General features: G+C 57.7%; 1 long non-coding RNA gene and 1 pseudogene across 2 annotated transcripts in view; one reads left to right on the top strand and one right to left on the bottom strand.

The window, feature by feature from the left end:
- The window catches only part of LOC309613820, a 1113403-nt gene extending 1107032 nt beyond the window's left edge, over positions 1–6371 (top strand). Inside the window, exon 3 of the long non-coding RNA XR_014235900.1 lies at positions 6235–6371. This is a non-coding gene — a long non-coding RNA (uncharacterized lncRNA). The remainder of the gene's footprint in view (positions 1–6234) is intronic.
- Positions 6372–9710: 3339 nt separating this feature from the next.
- On the bottom strand, positions 9711–13148 carry LOC309606796 (thimet oligopeptidase-like; annotated as a pseudogene). Its single transcript has 6 exons — positions 13007–13148; positions 12431–12806; positions 12147–12342; positions 10855–10975; positions 10080–10218; positions 9711–9866 (listed from the first exon to the last, which is right to left on the bottom strand). The product of its transcript is annotated as a thimet oligopeptidase-like (transcript).
- Positions 13149–18949: the final 5801 nt, after the last annotated feature.

Raw genomic sequence — 18949 nt, 5'->3', positions numbered from 1 at the left:
AGCCTGCGCGTCTGGAGCCTGTGCTCCGCAACAAGAGAGGCCGCGATGGTGAGAGACCCGCGCATCGCGATGAAGAGTGGCCCCCGCTTGCCACAACTAGAGAAAGCCCTTGCACAGAAACGAAGACCCAACACAACTAAAATAAATAAATAAATAAATAATTTTTAAAAAAAGTTCTTCAAAATTATTAAAAAAAAAAAAAAAGAATGGAGTTTGGAGAGCTTCTGGATTGGTGTACCCAGGGAGGTGCCAGGTGGGACAGCATGGAAGCTTTGCACCCCTTTCCCCATACCTTGCCCTGTGCGTCTCTTCCATATGGCTGTTCCTGAGTTAGATCTTTTTATAATAAACTGGTAATCTAGAAAGGAAAAAAAAATATTATATATATATATATATATATTTGGTCATCTCATATATATTTGGCTTTCCAAAAGTCACCTCATTAACATAACAAAAGGCACCTTTTTTAAAAAATTAATTTTATTTGAGCGTAGTTCTGCTGTACAGCAAAGTGAATCAGCTATACATATACATATATCCCCTCTTTTTTGGATTTCCTTCCCATTTAGGTCACCACAGAGCATTGAGTAGAGTTCCCTGTGCTATACAGTAGGTTCTCATTAGCCTGGAAGGGCGACGCTGCACTCTCCCCTCCGTTGCCAGGCAGGCTGTGCTTCTGTTACTGCAGCCCAAGGCCCCGAGAGCCTGCTCTGGTTCCTTAGGGGCCCCTGGGAGGGGTGTTTGTCACAGGTCTCTCCGCAAGCCCAGTTCTCTCGACCGTGACTGTCCTCGATTGCGGCGTCTGCTACACGGCCTGGGTCAAAGAGCCTAAAAGTGCGGGGATTGGGACCCAACCTGGTAGGAGGAACTTGAGTCCCGTGATCCCCCTAAGCCCCTGTAACCCTGCGGTGGGCGTGGGTCCCCCTCAAGTCACGCTGCCTCCCACACCCACAGCTTCCTTCTGTCTTTGGCTGAGTCCCCTCTGGTTCCTCAAATGGCCACCAGGTGGGAGCAGAGACCTGCGGTGAGGCTGGGACTGAGGCCTCCTTGAAGATGGGCTAGGAGGGCTCCAGGCAGGGCTGGGGGCCTCTCTCACTGGGGGTCTGGGCTTGCCGGGTGGCTGGGAGCTGGGTGCGTGCCTGGGGGTGCAGGCCTCTTTTGGGGTGAGTGTGCTGTGACTGCGTGGGGTGTAGATGGGCACACCTGTGTGCAGAGGCCTCTGCAGCTGTTGGGTGCGTGTGCCCTTGAGCATGCCCGTGTGCAAGCATGCAGGGGGTACCTGTGTGTGACTGTGGGGCCTGGGTCTGCAGAATCCTCCCTGTTCCCCTGCAGGCCTGAGAAGGCTGACGATTGGGATAGCCTGGCCCTTGAACTTTATGTTTCCAAAGCGGCAGGTGGCTCCGAGGCTCGGACCTCAGGACCCCCTGCCCGCTGCGTTCCCTTAGGCTGTGTCCAGCCAGTGTGGCGGCTTGTCCTGCTTTGCCAGGTTTGGGGTCCTGCTGAGCCTTTTTTATTTATTTATTTATTTTAACATCTTTATTGGAGTATACTTGCTTTACAATGGTGTGTTAGTTTCTGCTGTGTAACAAAGTGAATCAGTTATACATATACGTATGTTCCCATATCTCTTCCCTCTTGCATCTCCCTCCCTCCCACCCTCCCTATCCCACCCCTCTAGGTGGTCACAAAGCACCAAGCTGATCTCCCTGTGCTCTGCGGCTGCTTCCCACTAGCTCTCTGTTTGACGTTTGATAGTGTATATATGTCCATGCCACTGTCTCACTTTGTCACATCTTACCCTTCCCCCTCCCCATATCCTCAGGTCCATTCTCTAGTAGGTCTGTGAGCCTTTTGATTTGTGTCAGGATGGGGACTCATTGCTGTTCCTGGGGGCCTCGGGGTAGGAAAGGCCAACAGTGCACTGGGGGTGCTCCTTAGCCCCAGGCTGGGGGTTCGGGGAGGGGGAGGGCCGCCACACCGGAGTTTGTGCCCCTGGTCCTGCCAAGCCACTGGGAGGGTGGATGCTAGCCCACTTGTCACCCGCTTAGCATCCTGGGCTTCCAAGGTCCTCCTCCAGCCAGGCCCGTTTCCCTGCTCCCTTTGGTGCCTTTCTACTGCCCTCACTACCTCCACCGCCCTCTTCCGTTCTCCCTGAAAACCACGCTAAGCAGACATTTGTCAAGGTCACAGTGACCTCCATGCTGCCAAGCCCAGTGGACAATTCTCCGGCCTCCTCTGACTTGACCCTCAGCAGCACTTCAGGGGCTGGTCCTTCCCTCCTCCTGCCATCACTCCCTTCCGCAGCTCAGGAATTCCGCTCTCCTGGTTTTCCTTCTGTCCCGCTGGCCCTCCCTCTCAGCCTCCTTTGCTGGTCCCTGATCTCTCCAAGTCTGGGTGCCCCATCCCTACACCTCTTCCGTCTCCCTCTTTAAACGCCCACTTCCTTGGTGATCTCATCCAAGCTCATGGCTTTCAAATGACTCCCGTTGAGTATAATTTAATTAGTTGGTTTTTTATCATCTGTCTTCTCCCAAAGGAAAGCAAGCTCTACAGGCAGGGCTTTTTTTGTCTTAAGTCAGGTTTATTAAGGTATAATTTACATACAGTTAATGTCACCCTTTTTAGTGTTCACTTCTGTAAGTTTTTGACAAACACGTATAGTTGTGAAACTGTCTCTGCCATCAATTACAGGACAGTTCCCATCACCCCCAAAAGTTCTCCATACCCTTGTGGTCATCCCCTCCCCCATGTCCCGCCCTGGGCAGCCACTAATCTGTTCTTTTGTCCCTTTTCCCTAGTTGTGCCTTTTCTGAAAAGTCATATAAATGGGATTGTACTGCGTGTAACCTTTGGAATCGGCTTCTTCCACTTATCACAATGCACAGCGCATTTGAGATTCACCCATATTGTTGCAGCTGTGAGCCGTTAGTTCTTTTATTCTATTGTATTTTATTGCACAGCTTTGTTTATCTGTTCGGAGGGGGACCAGTTGTCCTGGTTTCCGTGGGAGAGAATGGTTTTTCTGGGACATGGGACTTTCAGTGCTAAAACCAGGGTGGTTGGTTATCTTAGTTCTTTAGTTGAGGGACATTTGGGTTGTTTCTAGGTTGTTGATGATTTTGAATACCTACTCAATATAACCAGTGACAGAGGGTTTTTTGGTGAACACAAATGTCCATTTCTCTTGGGTAAATACCTAGGAGTGGGGTTGCTCAGTTGGATGACGAGTGTACGTATCACTGTAAAAGAGGCTGCCAAGCTGTTCTCCAGAGTGGCTGTATTGTGTAGCATTGTGGGAGAATTCCACTTGCTCTGCATCTTAACCAGAACTTGGTAGTGTGTCAAAAAAAATTAAAAACCGGTTTTTTAGCCATCTTAATAGGTATATAATGATATCTCCTCACGGTTGGCAGAGATTTCCTTTATTCGCCTTGAGTAGTGTTGTGCCCCCAGTGCCTGGGTTAGTGCCTGCTATGTAGTAGACACTCAATGAATTTTTTTTTTTTTACTGAGTGAATGAATGTATGGATGGATGAATGAATGAAGTCAAAGGGGCTTCCGGTATCTAAATCTGTTATAGCAAATACATAGCACACGTACCGCCAATTCCCCCATGCCCCATTCTGTTTCCATGGCAGACGTCACTCATCAATTGAGCCATTTTATCCACCTGCTTCATTTCAGACAGGTACGATCCAGTCCTTTGTGTAGCAAGTGAGATGAGCCCCATGAGCTAATGCAGCTTTAGTTCAAGCCTCTCATTGGCTGAAGAAGAGGCCAGGCTCAGAGCAGGGTCCAAGGCTGCCCAAGGACTCACAGCGAGCCAGTGGCAGGACTAGATCTCCAGGCTGGGCTCTCCCCAGAAAAATGCACGACGTCTCTGACAAGGCTGGAGTAGGATGGGAGGCATGGACGTGGATCTGGGCTTGAGGCCGGGTTGGAGCATTGTGGAGTGCTCCCTGGGCCCCGGCCGGGTGGGAAGGCTGATGCCGGCGCTCTTCCTGCAGGTGCCCAGGAGCTGCTGGGATGGCCTACCCGCCCACGTTGGCTCCCTGGCCCAGCGGGCGTACTGGGCTCTGCTGAGCCAGCAGAGGGACCAGAGCATCGTGGCCCTGGGCCAGAGCGGTGCTGGCAAGACCACCTGCTGCGAGCAGGTCCTGGAGCACCTGGTGGGGATGGCAGGCAGTGTGGATGGCAGGGTCTCAGGTACAGTGGTCTCCAGGTGACGTGCAGCTGGGACGTGGTGGGGGCGGTGGCGTGGGGGAAGGGAAGGGAGAGTCAGAGGGGGTGCTGGGCGGCTCTTTCTTATATCTGCTCAGCTAGCGTTCACTGAGCACCTGTGTGCAGACCCTGTGCTGGCTTCTGGGCAGGGCCACCCCTAGTCTGTTGGGTACTTTTGTGTGAATTAGAAACAGGTACTCCTTGCCTAAGACACTCACTGCCACATGTGGAACCGTCGTCACGCATTGACATTGTTAGAACCAAACACTTGACCACCACGTTCTGGGCCATCATCCTAATAAGTATACAGGCCTATGGCTATCTGATATAAATGCTGTGCCCTTAGGTGTGGTGTCCTTGTGCAGCGCACAGCCCACTGGACTGTGCAGAGGACCCGATAAGTAAAAACAAAGACAAGGAGGCACTGACAGCCGGAAGGGAGACTCAGCTGCTCATCTGTGCCAGACTCCAGTGCTCTGCACCGCTTGCTGGCCGAGCTGGGGAGGGGAGAGGCGGAGGGAGCACAGAGAAGGGGCCGGGGGGCTTCCTTGAAGAAATGATGTTTGAGCTGGGCATTAAAGAAAGAGTTTCAACATTGTAAATCAACTATACTTCAATAAAAAATAGTGTCAGTTGGTGATAATAATTACAATATTGATGGGGATCGTGGTAAATGCTTGCTGAGGACTTACGCGCCAGGCTCTATTCCAAGCAGGTTAACTTATTTATTATTTAAAACATCCCTATAAGGTAGACATTATTATTATTTGAATTTTATAGATGAGGCCATTAAAACGCAGGGAGGTTAACCAGCTTGCCCAAGGCCACACAGCTCATACATCCTAGCACCGAGATTCAAACACAGACAGTTTGGCTCCAGAGCTGTTACCCCTGGGCCAGTGTTCTCAATGTATTGTTGCCCCTCTGAGGAGCCTTTTTAGTTGTTCTTTCTCCTAATCGTCTCCCACCATGAAAAGTTAATGCCATAGATTCACCATATATTTGTTTATGCAGTGTGTGTGTATGTGTGTATATATATACAGACACACACAGACGTGTGTGTGTGTGTGTGTGTGTGTATCTGTGCTCTATTCTATACATAAGAAAGGAAAACTGCCCCCATCCTCAAGAATCAGTTTCTGCCCTCTTGGGGGCAGTATTCCCCCTGCTGAGAATATATGGCCCAGGCAGTATTGCTTTTCTAATAATAACAAACAATACTAACACCACCACATTTGGAGCATGTTCTGAGCACTTTACATTATTAAAGCTTTTAGTCTTTGTGGCAACCACATGAGGTAAGTAAGTACTATTATTACCCCCATCTTATAGATGGGGTATCTGAGGCACAGGGGGGTTAATTTATTCGCTCCAAATCAGGTGACTAACAACGGGGAGAGGCCATATTCAAGCTTGTTTAACCATTGTACTATCCTGCTTCTCCACTGGGCTTATTCCAATGCTTTATTGATCACCTGTTCTGCACCTGGCCCAGGTTAGAGCCCTGTGAGGAGCTGGGGATACAGCAAGGAGAGGCCCTCCCAGAATGTAGATCTGCTGAAAGTGTGTGTTGGGGGAGTGGGAGTCAGGCTAGGCTGTATCCAGGTGCCTAGCACATAATGGGTGCTTGTTAAATAGTTATGTTAAAAAGCTTGGGACTGCTGGGCTTTTTGAGCTGGCTGTGATGGGCGTTCCCCGAGAGCAGGTCCAAGAATGTTAATGCTCTGCCCTCCTCCTAGACTCCACCAGGCCCAGGAGGCCCTAGGGCAGCCCTTGTCACTCAGATCGTACCAATCCTAGGTGTGTGTATCTCCCCTTCTGGGCTCACTCTTGCTCACCCCGCGCCCCTGCTTGCAGCACAGGGCCAGCCCAGCAGCGGAAGAGGTGTGGCTTAGAGCTGAGTTGGGGGAGTGGAGGGGCCCCTGCTGGGGCCTGGGGCCAGAATGGGGTCCTGTGAGAGGTGGGGGTGGCAGCACCCGGGCCACGGGTGATGCCCTGTCTGTGCCCCACCAGTGGAGAAGATTCGAGCCACCTTCACTGTCCTCCGGGCCTTTGGCTCCGTGTTCACCGGCCACAGCCGCCGTGCCACCCGGTGCTCCATGGTGATGTCACTGGACTTGAACGCCACAGGCCGAGTCACGGCCGCCCAGCTCCAGGTGAGGCCTCTGGGTGGGAGGGAGAGGGGGCTCTTTGGGGCTTCAGTAGCCTCAGCCCCACTCAGCAGGGCCCACGCCTCCAGCTGGGACCCTGGAATGTGTCTAAATGGTCATCGCTCCCCAGGCCAAGGCCAGCTCCTCCCCACCTCACTCAGTGCCCAGACATCTCCTCCCGGAGCAGGCCAGCTCGTCTGTGCCTCGGAGTATCACAGGGATGAAATATTCATGAGTAGATACATAATTCAGCCGCTCATTAGCTGGGTCTTAAAAGCGTAAGCTGAAATTAAACAGGCGCTCGCTGGCCTTCTGCGGCAGCCCGTGTGTGACAGGCACATGGCCTGTTTGTTCCTCTCTCTGAAATCACCTGGCTCCTCCCCTTCCCCCCCCCACGCCCCCGCCAACATTCTGTTTGAACAGAAAACAGGATTAGGTTATTAGAAGGGTTGTTTGTATGCGGAGCTAGGAGAATACCCAGACTCGCTGGTGCACGATAAATCCCTTTCTGTCCCGGCCCTGAAAGTCTACCGTGCATCACCATGTGGGTCAAGTTATTAAGGGCTTCGGTTGCATAAGAGTGTGTTGGAGGGCGGCTCTGGGTTAATTGTTAGTACCCTTGGATTCCTTCATCGGAATGAGCCCGTTGCATTCGTTGATTGCCTGCGTGGACTCTGAATCAGTGAGACAAAGGCCTGGCACGTTTTGATTTGGAGGCGTCCAGCCAAGTTGGGGCCTGAGGTGCTGCCTCGAAGAGTGGGCCTGGGGGTTGGTGGGGGTGTGCGGGCAGCCTAGCGGGGCCTCGTGCTGACCGGCGCCTGTCCTCTCCCCTGGCAGACGATGCTGTTGGAGAAGAGCCACGTGGCCCGGCAGCTGGAAGGGGAAGGCAGTTTCGAGGTTTTCTCCCAGATGCTATCCGGATTGGACCTGGCTCTCAGGTGAGCGACTGGGCTGAGCAGGGACAGCCGAGGGCAGTGAGACAAAGGGCCTCCGCTCTCCAGGGCCCCAGCCCTGCCTCTGCCCAGAGGTGAGAGGCAGTGGAGCCCAGTGGTTAGGAATCTGGCCTCTGATTCTTGCTGCCTGGTACTGCTCCTGGGCTGGGTGAACCTGGCCAGGTGTCACCTGCTCTGAACCTCCGTTTCTTCCTCTGTAAAGTGGAAATAGTACCTTGACTGCTGACCTTACAGGATTAAGTGAGATAATTCACATATGGCTCTTTATACACGCTGGGGGGTGGTGGTGGATGTCTGCTGTGACGGTGACATTTTGGTACAGGTTCTGACAGCAGCGTGGGAGGTGGGCAAGGAACAGCAGACCCCAAATCTTCCAGAAGCTCCTAAACTCTGTGAGAGCCTTGGGTGCACCTGAGGTAGCTCAGGGCGAGGAGGCACCAGGTGGAACAGCAGAGAAGCCACAAGACTCATCTGGGAGGGCCTTCTGGGGGAGGTGGCCCAGGGAGTCATCTCTGCCCCTCGCTGACTCCTGGGAATTCTTGGACATGTGGCTCCCTGTCTCTGAGCCTTGGTTTCCTCATCTGTTGAACGAATGAGTAAGGTTCTATCTAGTGAAGCTCCAGGGAGTGCTCACCCCAGGCGAGGGGTGATAATTTTCAATTTGCCTCTGCGTCCCCCATCATTTGTCTCCTGCCTTCCACCCCCGTCTGAAGGGCAGGCCCAACCTGTCCTGAGCCTCCTGGCTAAGGCCAGAGGGGCACCTTACCCTTTGGAGAGAGGGCAGATTAGGGAGGAAACTCCCAGTTTTCAGAGCAGGGTAACTGAGGAGTAAGGAAGCTTCTGGAAGGCCTTCACTTAAGAAGGGCCCATTGAGGGCAGCAAGTGAGGAATATTCGGGAGGCAGGGCCAGGGCCTGAGGCAGACCCCGGGGCCACCTGGGGCACTCTGTGGAGCCCCGTGCCATGATGCCCACCTGCCCTGCCAGGCCACTGGTGTGGGTGGGTCCTCCCTTACTTCTGGTCCCTTCTCTGTTTCCAGGACAGAACTGTACCTGCACCAGCTGGCAGACAGCAGCTCCTTCGGCATGGGCGTGTGGCCTAAGGTAAAGAGGAGGTCCTTCTGGGTGTGAGTGGGTGTCTGTGTCCCCATGGCCAAGGTGGGCGGGTCCCCTGTGTGGCTCGTCCCTCTGCCACTGGGGTGAGTAGTTGGCAAGGGCTGGTCACGTGGGGGAGGCAGGGTTGCCTTTATGGGGCCTGGGCTTGTCAGGGAAATGAGTCTTGTGCTAATAAAGGGAACCAGGAGGTGGTTTGTGTAGAGGTAAGGGCGCGGTCTCCGGGACAGGCTGTCTGGGTTCAAACCCCGGCTCTGACACTTACTGGATATGAGACCTCAGGCATGGACCCTAGCCTCTCTGAATGTCTGTGTCCTCTTCGGTAAAATAACAACAGAACGGGCGGGCAGGCTGAGGGGAGGACAGAGCGTGGCACGGCCTGCCCGCCTGGGCCACGGGGAGAAGGTCGGGGCGCCGCCCGCGCCCTCGTTCCGCTGCCTGGCGTCCTTTGTGGAGGGAGGGCTCCCAAGGAGCTCAAAGGCCAGGGAAGGACACACGGGACGGTCCAGAGCCACCCTACCGCTCCAGTGGTGCAGCACCCTCTCTGAATTCCTACTGCCACCAAAACACATCCCTAAGGCCTTTGGGAAGAATTGCTAGGACCCAGGAAGGCGGCCCCTTGCTGTGGTCCAGACTTCAGCAGCTGCCGATGACCAGAGGGAGCCAGCCGGCCAGCCGTGAGCAGGAGGACAGGACACGGGGACAGGGACAGCCACAGCCGGGCTTCCCGCAGCTGTGCCCACCGCCAGAACCAGCTCCAGCCAGTCACAGCCCCCGAGATGCCAAACAGTGACGGGCGAGAGGCCGGCAGGAAACTGACACCCCCTCACTGGAGAGCCTGCCCGGTCGGGGTGCGGGGCACCATCCCCGTCTGAACTCACCCCACAGCTCAGCCGTCTCCCAGTGACCCAGACGCGTCACCACGGCCCCAGGGCTGATCCCCGACCAAGGTCAGAACTCCCCCCAGTGTGACGGCCCCCATGCCACTCCTGTGGTGGAAGGGACGGCAGGCAGAGACCAGGAGTAGAGTCTTTTTTATTAATGGCTGCGTTTTCAAAGAACCGTTTTGTTACCAGGAAAGCTCCCCAGGAAGGGATTGCATTAGTGCAACAAGGGGGAGCCTTGATGCCAGGCTTTCCAGACACTTCCAGGTGGAGACTTTTGGCCTAGGCCGGCCGCCGGGGACTCGGGGGCTGGGAGGACACACGGCCCCTCCCCCGCCCCGACGGGGCGCTAAGGCACCCGGCCCGCCTGGGGGGGCAAAACCCCGTGCCGTCAGCAGGCCGGCGGCTTGCAGCCCTCAACCTGCAGCCCTTTGCTCAGGAGGAAGGCGTCCTGCATGGGGTCACAACCCAGGAAGAGCTTCACCATGCCCTTGGCATCCTCGGAGCCCCCTGGCCTCAGAATGCAGCTTCTGTAGTCCATGGCAACCTGAGGAGAGGGGGCGGGGCTGCAGGAGGGTGGAGCACCCCCTTCACGGAGGGTGTGGATGTGGCCACCTCTGCTGTGACTCAACAAAGGGCAGGGGAGCAGGGGGTTCTGGGCAGGGCCCTCAGAGCCTGGCAGGCCCAGGCGGGCGGCACAAGCATCTAGGCCCAGGCCAAGGACCTCCGTGTTGGTCTGCACGGCAGGCCGGCCTCTCACCTTGCCACTCAGGACGCCCTCCTGCTTGAAACGAGTGTGTGGACCGTGTCCGCGGAGTACACCTCGCTGCACAGGTAGCCATAGGACTGGGCGTCGTAGCTTCCTGCCAGGTGGCCGAAGGTCGCAGGCAGGTGGGTCCCTGGGACACACGCGGAGAGGCTCCTGCCCGGCCCCCTGGCCGCTCCGTGCCCCTTCCCCAGAGCCCAGAGCTTGGGGCCTCAAAGCAGCCCTGTCTGAGTCCCCTGCCACTAGAGGGAGTATTGGCCCAACACTTCTAGAAAACGGGGACCTTGCGGGCAACTCAGTGGAGGGACACAAATCAATCTTTGCCGACTTTCTGCTGAAGCTCACGAGGGTTCACCCCTAAGCCTCTTACAGGGACAGCTGCCCGAGGCTCCGAGGGATGAGTCAGGGCTCGCCCTCCAGCACGGGGAGAGCGCGGGTTAAAGCGCTCACGAGGGAGTGAACTGCGTCTCCGCACCGACACGCTCGGCCAAACCTCGTCGACGCGTTCCGTCCAGGGTATGAAGCCCTCTCCTGCCTCTTCCAGGCTCTCCAGAAAGCACGTGCAGATACGCCCAGCCCACCCTCGGACTCCGCGGGCCACAGCTGGAGGGACCAGCCCAGGAACCCAGGCAGGAAGAGGCCAGAGGTCAGCGAGCCTCGACCAGAGCCCGTCAGTCGGTCCCCCTTCACACACCACCAGAGGATCCTCTTGACCTGGGCAGTAGCCGCCAACCGACCGCTAAGGTGGGCCCGGCGTGCGCTTGGGTACCTGGCGTGGCTGGGACCCCGAGGATCTCCTGGCAGAGGCGGGCATTGTCCTAGGCCGGGTCCGAGGGCGTCTGCGTGTGCAGGGCCTGGTCCACCTTGGCCAGGACGATCTGGCGCAGGTTGAAGAGGCCTGGAGGGCGGGAGGAAGGAGACGGGGGCGCTGGCACTGTGTCCAGGCCGCGCTTTCCAGCCGGGCGGTCCGGGAGCCCCTTTCCTTTCCCTCGGCCCGGCCGCACGGGGGTTGGCCAGCCGGGACTTGATGAGCTTGTCCAGCAGCTCCTGGGGGACGGCGCTGCTCGTGCCCCGCCGAGACTGGCAGCAGCGCCAGGGCTTCACAGGGTGCGGCGCTCCCGGCCCCAGAGCCTACCCTCTGGTTCTCATCCCCGGCTGTCACCAGAGTCGCAGGCAACGTGCCCTTCTTTTCGTTTGTCTTTTTTCCGGCCCTCGACCACGCAAAGGTGTGAAGCCCTGCCACTCGCTGCCACGTGGATGCACCGTGAGAACACGGTGCTCAGCGAGAGAAGTCAGACACAGAAGGACACACAGGGTGTGACCCCACTGAGGGGAAACGTCCAGAACAGGTAGATCCACAGAGTCAGAGTGGGTTCCTGGTTGTCAGGGACAGGGGAGGGGAGGGAATGATAACTAAGGGCGTGAGGGACCTTTTTGGGGTGAGGGAAATGTTCCAGAACAGGGCAGTAGTGACGGCTGCACAGCTCAGTAAAGTGTCCCCACGCGCTCCGGTTGCAGTCTGTGAGAGCATCGCTCTCAGGACGAAGGGCTGACTGCAGGAAGACTGAACGAGCACTGGGTCCTGGGCCCAGACGCTCATCTGGGGACCCCCCCCCACATTGGGAAGTCACTGGGACTTGCTGAGCCTCCACCGAGACTGGCAGCAGCCCCAGGGCCTCACAGGGCGTGGTGCTCCCGGCCCCAGAGCCTAACCTCTGGTTCTCATCACTCATCACTCACCAGCCTTGCATGCAACGTTCCTTTCTTCTATTTTGTCTTTTTTAAAGGCAACTCTTGAATACCTGTATTTAACATGCAGGGAACCAGTCCTGACTCCTTGATCTGGGACTTCCAGCCTCCAGAGTCTCGAGGACATCCACTTCCATTGTTTACGCGCCCAGTGCGTGGGGTTTGATGATGGAAACTGACACCGAGGGCGTCTCCTCGTGCGGGGTGACATCAGCGGAAGAATCCCGTGGCGAGGGCCTGCCTGAGGACCACGGGAGAGCCCGGGCCCTCCCCGCCCCCTGCCTTCAGCCCCTCGCCCGCACCCTCCTGGGAGCGGAGCTGGTGCATCGCTTGCCAGAACTCATGGAAGTAGGTCTCCAGCTCATCATGCTGGAACAGGGAGGGCGGGTTGGGCGTAGGCTTGGTGAAGTTGGCCACCATGGCCGCGATGGCAATCTGGCGCCTCCCGTCCTGCTGCAGGCAGCCCGGCTGCAGGCCAAAGCAGGCCATGTGCCCGGACTTCCCTTCCCTGGGGAGGGACGCGGGTGAGGCCCCGCTACCCCCGCTACCACAGAGGAGCCCCGGCCCACGGCCAACAGGTTCCCCCACGCATGCACCGAGGGTAGAGGTCCAGGTAGAACTTGCTGATGGATGACCTTGCCCGAGGCCGCGTCCCGGACCGTGTAGAGCCTCACATCTTCATCTTCGTGACGCATGTTGGCGCCTTCCTCCAGGTCGAAGGTCAGCCCCAGCAGCTCCTGGGAGATGCCCAGCCACCCGCGCGTGACCACCTGCATGGGGAAGGACTCATTGAGCAGGTACTGGTCCACGTGGTAGCGCGTCTCCTCCCCCTGGTTCATGTAGTAGCGCAGGTCCTAGACGTTGATGGGCCCGTCAAAGTGCAGGCCCCGCCTCTGGCACTCAGCCTTCTTTAGCTCCAGGATCACGGCCGCTCCTGCTCCCCGAGGGGCTTCAGCTTCTGGGCCAGCTCATCTGCGGGCGGAGGGGAGAGGCTCAGCTATGTCCCTGTGGCAGCCGCCCAGCCGCCCCCCACCCCACGCCCCTCGAGGCAGAATGAAGGGTTGGGGAAGGCGACCCCCAAGGGCTGACACAGTGGGGTCTCAGGCAGCACCACGTCCAGTCAAGGTCCACCTGACCCCCGTCCCCACTGGGACTCGGGGAGGCGGGGTTACCTAGGAAAGTGGCCACCACCTGGCTGGTCTTGGCCATGTTCATCTCCAGCACAGAGTCGGCACGCGTGCTGAATCCCAGCAGGCGGGACTTCTGAGCCTGCAGCCTTACCAGCTCCCCGAGGATCGCGCAGTTCTCCTGGAACCCAGAGACAGCCAGCGCTGGGGACCGTGGGCCACGCCCTCCCCACAGGCCCCGGGCCAGGTCTCTGTGGGTGGGAGGGCTCTCAGGCCACTGGCGGGCACAGCCAAACCCCCTCCCTCCTCCTCCTGGCCTGGATTTCTAGACACTTTGGTGCTGTCCTAACATGTGGTCTTTATGAACACAGGTCCTTTTGGAACCAGAAACGGCGTGAACCATGATGAGCTCTAAGGCCAAGGGCAGGAAGAAATGTGACCAGGCTCTCCAGGAGCCACCCAGGGGCCTCCCCGGGCTCAACAATACAAACTTGGCTGCCGTGCAGACAGCAGCTCATCCCCACGGCGCCCGAACACCCAGCCCCTGGACGGCGAGAGACCTGTTGCTGCAGGTGCCCCGTGGTTGGCTGGTGAGGCCTGGCCCCAGGCGTACGCCACCTTCTCTGGGGCCACCTCTCTGGGTCTGCGGTGGGGTTCTCCTGGGAGCCCCCAGTCACCACAGGACCAACGTGGCCTGTCTGCAGCCCAAGAAGGTGGGGACACAGGTCTGTCCCCCGTGGACATCACCCGCGAGGCCGAGCAAGCACCAGTGGTGTCTGCGGGGAAGATGAAGGGCTCATGCACAGCCCCCATCTACTGAAGATGCTAAACGGGAGAAGCACAGACTGCAGCCACATGCGGTATGGACCAAACGCAAGTGTCCTTGCAGGAACCGATGTCTGAATGTCGAGGCTGTTCCCGGGCCACAGTGAGAAGGCCCAGGCCCCACGCAAGGCACAGAGAGGGGATGGGGGGAACATCTGCGAATCTGAGCTCATCGGGCATCACCCCAGAAGGAGAGGGAGAGAGCCAGAAGGAGATACGGAGGGAGAGGGAGAGAGAGGGAGGTACAGACGTCTCTCCTTTCCCTGGGGGTTCTCTAGTGCAGCCAAGCCTGAAAACCACTGCATTTCGGGAGATGGGTCCTCGTGGAAAAGTTAAATAGTAGCTCATGGCATTATCGACACATATTAAAATGGCCCCAAATCTTGGGGAGTCAGGGAGGGGAGCTGGCGGCTGCCTCGTAAAGGAGGAGAGATTGGGCGTCAGAGGAGGTGCCTGCCTCCACCACCTCCGCCGCCGCTGCCCCCCCCCAGGGCCCCGCAGACTTCATCTCCCAGCTGTGGTCCTGGGCTGGAAGGCAGCGGGGAGGTCAGGCCGTCCCAAGCATCAACGTTGACTTCAGGGCTGATCTGAAAGGCGCCTGGTGTTTGTTGAAGCAGAAAAAAGAGAAAGCAGTGGGCAGAGGATGGGAGGGGGAGGGAGCCCCCATCAGCCCTTCTCCCTGTCTCCCTCTCTGTCTCCCTCCCTCCCTCCCTCCCTCTACCTCCCTGCCTCTCACTCTCCCTCCATCTCTCCCTCTGCCTCTCTCCCTCCCTCTGCCTCTCTCCCTCCCTCTCTCCCTCCCTCTCTCCCTGTCCATCTTGCCCTGTCCTGTCCCTCTCTCCCTCCCTCCATCCCTGTCTCTCTTTCCCTGTCCCTCTCTCCCTCTCCCTCTATCCGTCCCCCCTCCCTCTCCCCGTTTCCATCTCCCTCTCTGCCTCCCTCTTTCCCTGTCCCTGTTTCCCTGCTCTGCTCTCCCTCTCCCTCTCCCTCTCTCCCTGTCCCCCTTTCCCTGTTTCCCTGTTCCGCTCTTCCTATACCTCTTTCCCTCTCCCTCTCTCCCTCTCGTGCTCCCTCTCCCTCTCCCTCTCCCTCCACCTCCTTCCCTCTCCAGAGAGGGAAGGAGGTGGAGGGAGAGGGACAGGGAGCAGGAGAGGGAGGGGGGAGAGGGGGAGAGGGATAGAGGGAGGGAGAGGGACAGGGAGCAGGAGAGGGAGGGGGAAGAGGGAGAGAGTGATAGAGGAAGGGAGGGAAAGACAAAGACATCTCTCCCTCCCTCCCTCTATCCCTCTCTCCCTCCCTCTCTCCCTCCCTCTCTCCCTCTTCCTCGCTCCCTCTCCTCCCTCTCCCTCCGTCTCTCCATCTCCCTCACTCCCTCCCAGAGACAGAGAGACGAAGAGGCAGAGACAAGGGAGAGGGAGAGAGGGAGAGGGAGAGAGAGGGGGAGAGAGGGAGAGACGGAGAGAGGGAGAGAGAGAGAGGTCTCTTCCTCCCTTTCCCTCTCTCCTCCTTCTCTCCCTCTCTCCCACTCTCCCTCTTCCCTCTCCCTCCCTCCCCCCTCCCTCTCTCCCTCTCCCCCTCTCCCTCGTCTCTCCCTCTCCCTCCATCTCTCCCTCTCTGGGAGGGAGTGAGGGAGAGGGAGAGACAGAGGGAGGGAGGGGGTGAGACAGAGGGAGGGAGAGGGAGAGAGGAAGAGAAAGGGCGAGGGAGGGAGAGGGAAGGAGGACGAGACGTCTCTCCCTCTCCGTCTCCCTCCCCCTCCCTCTCTCCCTCTCCCTCCCTTCCTCTCCCTCTCCCTCCCTTCCTCTCCCTCTCCCTCTCCCTCTCCTAGAGGGAGGGAGGGAGAGGGAGAGACAGAGGGAGAGGAGAGGGGGAGTCGGAGAAGGAGGTAGGGAGAGGGAGAAGGCGAGAGGGTGCCTGCTTCCCTCTCTGTCTCCCTCCCTCCCTCCCTCCCTCTCCGTGTCCCTGTCTCCCCCCTCTCCCTCTCCCTCTGTCTCTCCCTCTCTGGGAGGGAGAGAGGGAGAGGGAGAAGGAGGGAAAGTGATGGAGGGAGGGAGAGGGAGAGAGGGTGAGGGAGAGAGGGAGAGAAGGAGGAGAGAGGGAGAGGGAGGGAGGAAGAGAGCTCTCCCTCTCTCCCCCCTCTCTCTCCCCCTCCCTCTCTCCCTCTCCCCCTCTCCCTTGCCTTTGCCTCTCCCTCCGTCTCTCCCTCTCTGAGAGGGAGTGAGGGAGACGGAGAGATGGAGGGAGAGGGAAAGGGAGGAGAGGGAGGGAGGGAGGGAGAGACGTTTCCTCCCTCCCTTTCCTCCCTCTTCTCCCTCTCCCTCTCCCTCTCCGTCTAACTCTCCCGCTCCCTCCATCTCTCCATCTCCCTCACTCCCTCCCAGAGGGAGAGGGGAGGGAGAGAAGGAGAGGGAAAGAGGAGAGGGAAGAGGGAGAGGAAAGAGGCAGAGGAAAGAAGCAGAGGGAAGAGGCAGAGAGGGAAGAGGGAGAGAGGGAGAGGGAGAGAGAGGGGGAGAGAGGGAGAGACGGAGAGAGGGAGAAAGAGAGAGGTCTATTCCTCCCTTTCCCTCTCTCCTCCTTCTCTCCCTCTCTCCCACTCTCCCTCTTCCCTCTCCCTCTCTCCCCCCTCCCTCTCTCCCTCTCCCCCTCTCCCTCGTCTCTCCCTCTCCCTCCATCTCTCCCTCTCTGGGAGGGAGTGAGGGAGAGGGAGAGAGAGAGGGAGGGAGAGGGTGAGACAGAGGGAGGGAGAGGGAGAGAGGAAGGGAAAGGGCGAGGGAGGGAGAGGGAAGGAGGGCGAGACGTCTCTCCCTCTCCGTCTCCCTCCCCCTCCCTCTCTCCCTCTCCCTCCCTTCCTCTCCCTCTCCCTCTCCTAGAGGGAGGGAGGGAGAGGGAGAGACAGAGGGAGAGGAGAGGGGGAGTCGGAGAAGGAGGTAGGGAGAGGGAGAAGGCGAGAGGGTGCCTGCTTCCCTCTCTGTCTCCCTCCCTCCCTCCCTCCCTCTCCGTGTCCCTGTCTCCCCCCTCTCCCTCTCCCTCTGTCTCTCCCTCTCTGGGAGGGAGAGAGGGAGAGGGAGAAGGAGGGAAAGTGATGGAGGGAGGGAGAGGGAGAGAGGGTGAGGGAGAGAGGGAGAGAAGGAGGAGAGAGGGAGAGGGAGGGAGGAAGAGAGCTCTCCCTCTCTCCCCCCTCTCTCTCCCCCTCCCTCTCTCCCTCTCCCCCTCTCCCTTGTCTTTGCCTCTCCCTCCGTCTCTCCCTCTCTGAGAGGGAGTGAGGGAGACGGAGAGACGGAGGGAGAGGGAAAGAGAGGAGAGGGAGGGAGGCAGAGGGAGGGAGCGAGGGAGAGACGTCTCCTCCCTCCCTCTCCTCCCTCTTCTCCCTCTCCCTCTCCCTCTCCCTCCAACTCTCCCGCTCCCTCCATCTCTCCATCTCCCTCACTCCCTCCCAGAGGGAGAGACGGAGGGAGAGGCAGAGACAGGGGAGAGGGAGAGAGGAAGAGGGAGAGAGAGGGGGGAGAGAGGGAGAGGGAGAGAGGGGGAGGGAGAGAAGGAGAGGGAAAGAGGAGAGGGAAGAGGGAGAGGGAAGAGGGAGAGGAAAGAGGCAGAGGAAAGAGGCAGAGGGAAGAGGGAGAGGAAGAGGGAAGAGGGAGAGAGGAGAGAGGGAGATAGGGAGAGGAAAGAGAGAGGGAGAGGGAGGGAGAGGGAGAGAGGGAGGGAGAGAGGAAGCGACAGAGGGAGAGACAGAGAGGGAGTGGGAAAGAGGTAGAGGGAGAGCGGAACAGGGAAAGAGGTACAGGGAGAGAGGGAGGCAGAGAGGGAGGAGAGGAAGCAGGGAGAAAAGAGAGAAAGAACACACCGTCTACATTTCTGTCAAATGACACCGGGGATCCTTACACAACCAGGAGAAAGTAACACAGGGAGGCTCTTTCTCAGCTGGAACTGGAACTGCAGACGGGGCCAAACACCACCAGGCTGGCCACACGTGTCCAGCCGCCGCTCCAGCCCTGTCAGCCGTGAGTCCGGTCACCAGGGCTCTGAGTGTCTGCTCCAGGGAGCTGGGGTTCACCCTCTCACCCGGGAGGCCGGGCCAAGAGAGCAGGGCCCCGGGCTGGACACATAGGGGAAAACGCATCCCCACAGGACAGCTTGTGCGAGCAGATTCAGCTACCAGATTCTAGAGGCCCGGGACCACCCTGTGGCCCGTGAAACCCAGGAGCCACGAGGGTCTTGCAACGTGATTCCTGTCCGTTGGACTGTAAAGTTTGTGTAGGGAATCTTGGAAACAGTGGTAACAAGGCTGAATTGGAACGAGCTTTAGGCTATTATGGACCACTCTGAAGTGTGTGGGGTGCTAAAAACCCTCCCGGCTTCGCTCTCGTTGAATGTGAAGATCCCCGAGATGCAGCCGATGCTGTCCGAGAACTAGATGGGAGAACACTATGTGGCTGCCGAGTAAGAGTGGACCTGTCGAATGGGGAAAAGAGAAGTCGAAATCGTGACCGCCTCCTTCTTGGGGTCGTCGCCCTCGAGATGATTATGGGAGGAGGAGTCCTCCACCTCCCGCACATCTCCAAGATGGAGAGCCTTCTCCGTCAGCCAGAGCAGGTCCCTTTCTAGATATAGGAGAAGAGAGAGATCCCTGTCCCAAGAGAGAAATCACAAGCCGTCCTGATCTTTCTCTAGGTCTCCTAGCCGATCTAGGTCAGATGAAAGGAAATAGAAGACCACTTTGCAAGAGGAGTGGTGTACAGGCAATAACTTCATTTGGCAGGAGTATGTACAGAAAATTCAAGTTTTGTTTGAGACTTCCGAAGCTTGGTGCACTTTTTAAATGTTTTAGTTGTTCACATTTGTTTGTCTCTTGGGACAGTGACACATAAAGGTGTCATTCTCTATGGTTTGAAATGGGTCCTGGGAGGCATGTAATATGAAGAATTGTTACCTTACAATGTTCCCTTAAGCAAAATTGAACTTGCTTTGAATTTTTGGTCTTGCCTAGACTGATAATAAAACTCTAACTCCTGCCCACCTAAAGTGTGATGTTTACTATTATGGAAACAACACTGGCAAACATTGAAAAGACTTTCTGTAGCTGGGATATGGTATGCAGCTGTAGTTAAGCAAGCAGTCTTTAAAAGGTGCTGTGAACCCAAGCCAGCAGGTAAAAATGAAAGC

The sequence above is a fragment of the Balaenoptera borealis genome (assembly GCF_965194805.1).
Source record: "Balaenoptera borealis genome assembly, chromosome: 1".
NCBI classification, from domain to species: Eukaryota; Metazoa; Chordata; class Mammalia; order Artiodactyla; family Balaenopteridae; genus Balaenoptera; species Balaenoptera borealis.
This window is presented reverse-complemented; position numbering and strand designations above follow the sequence as displayed.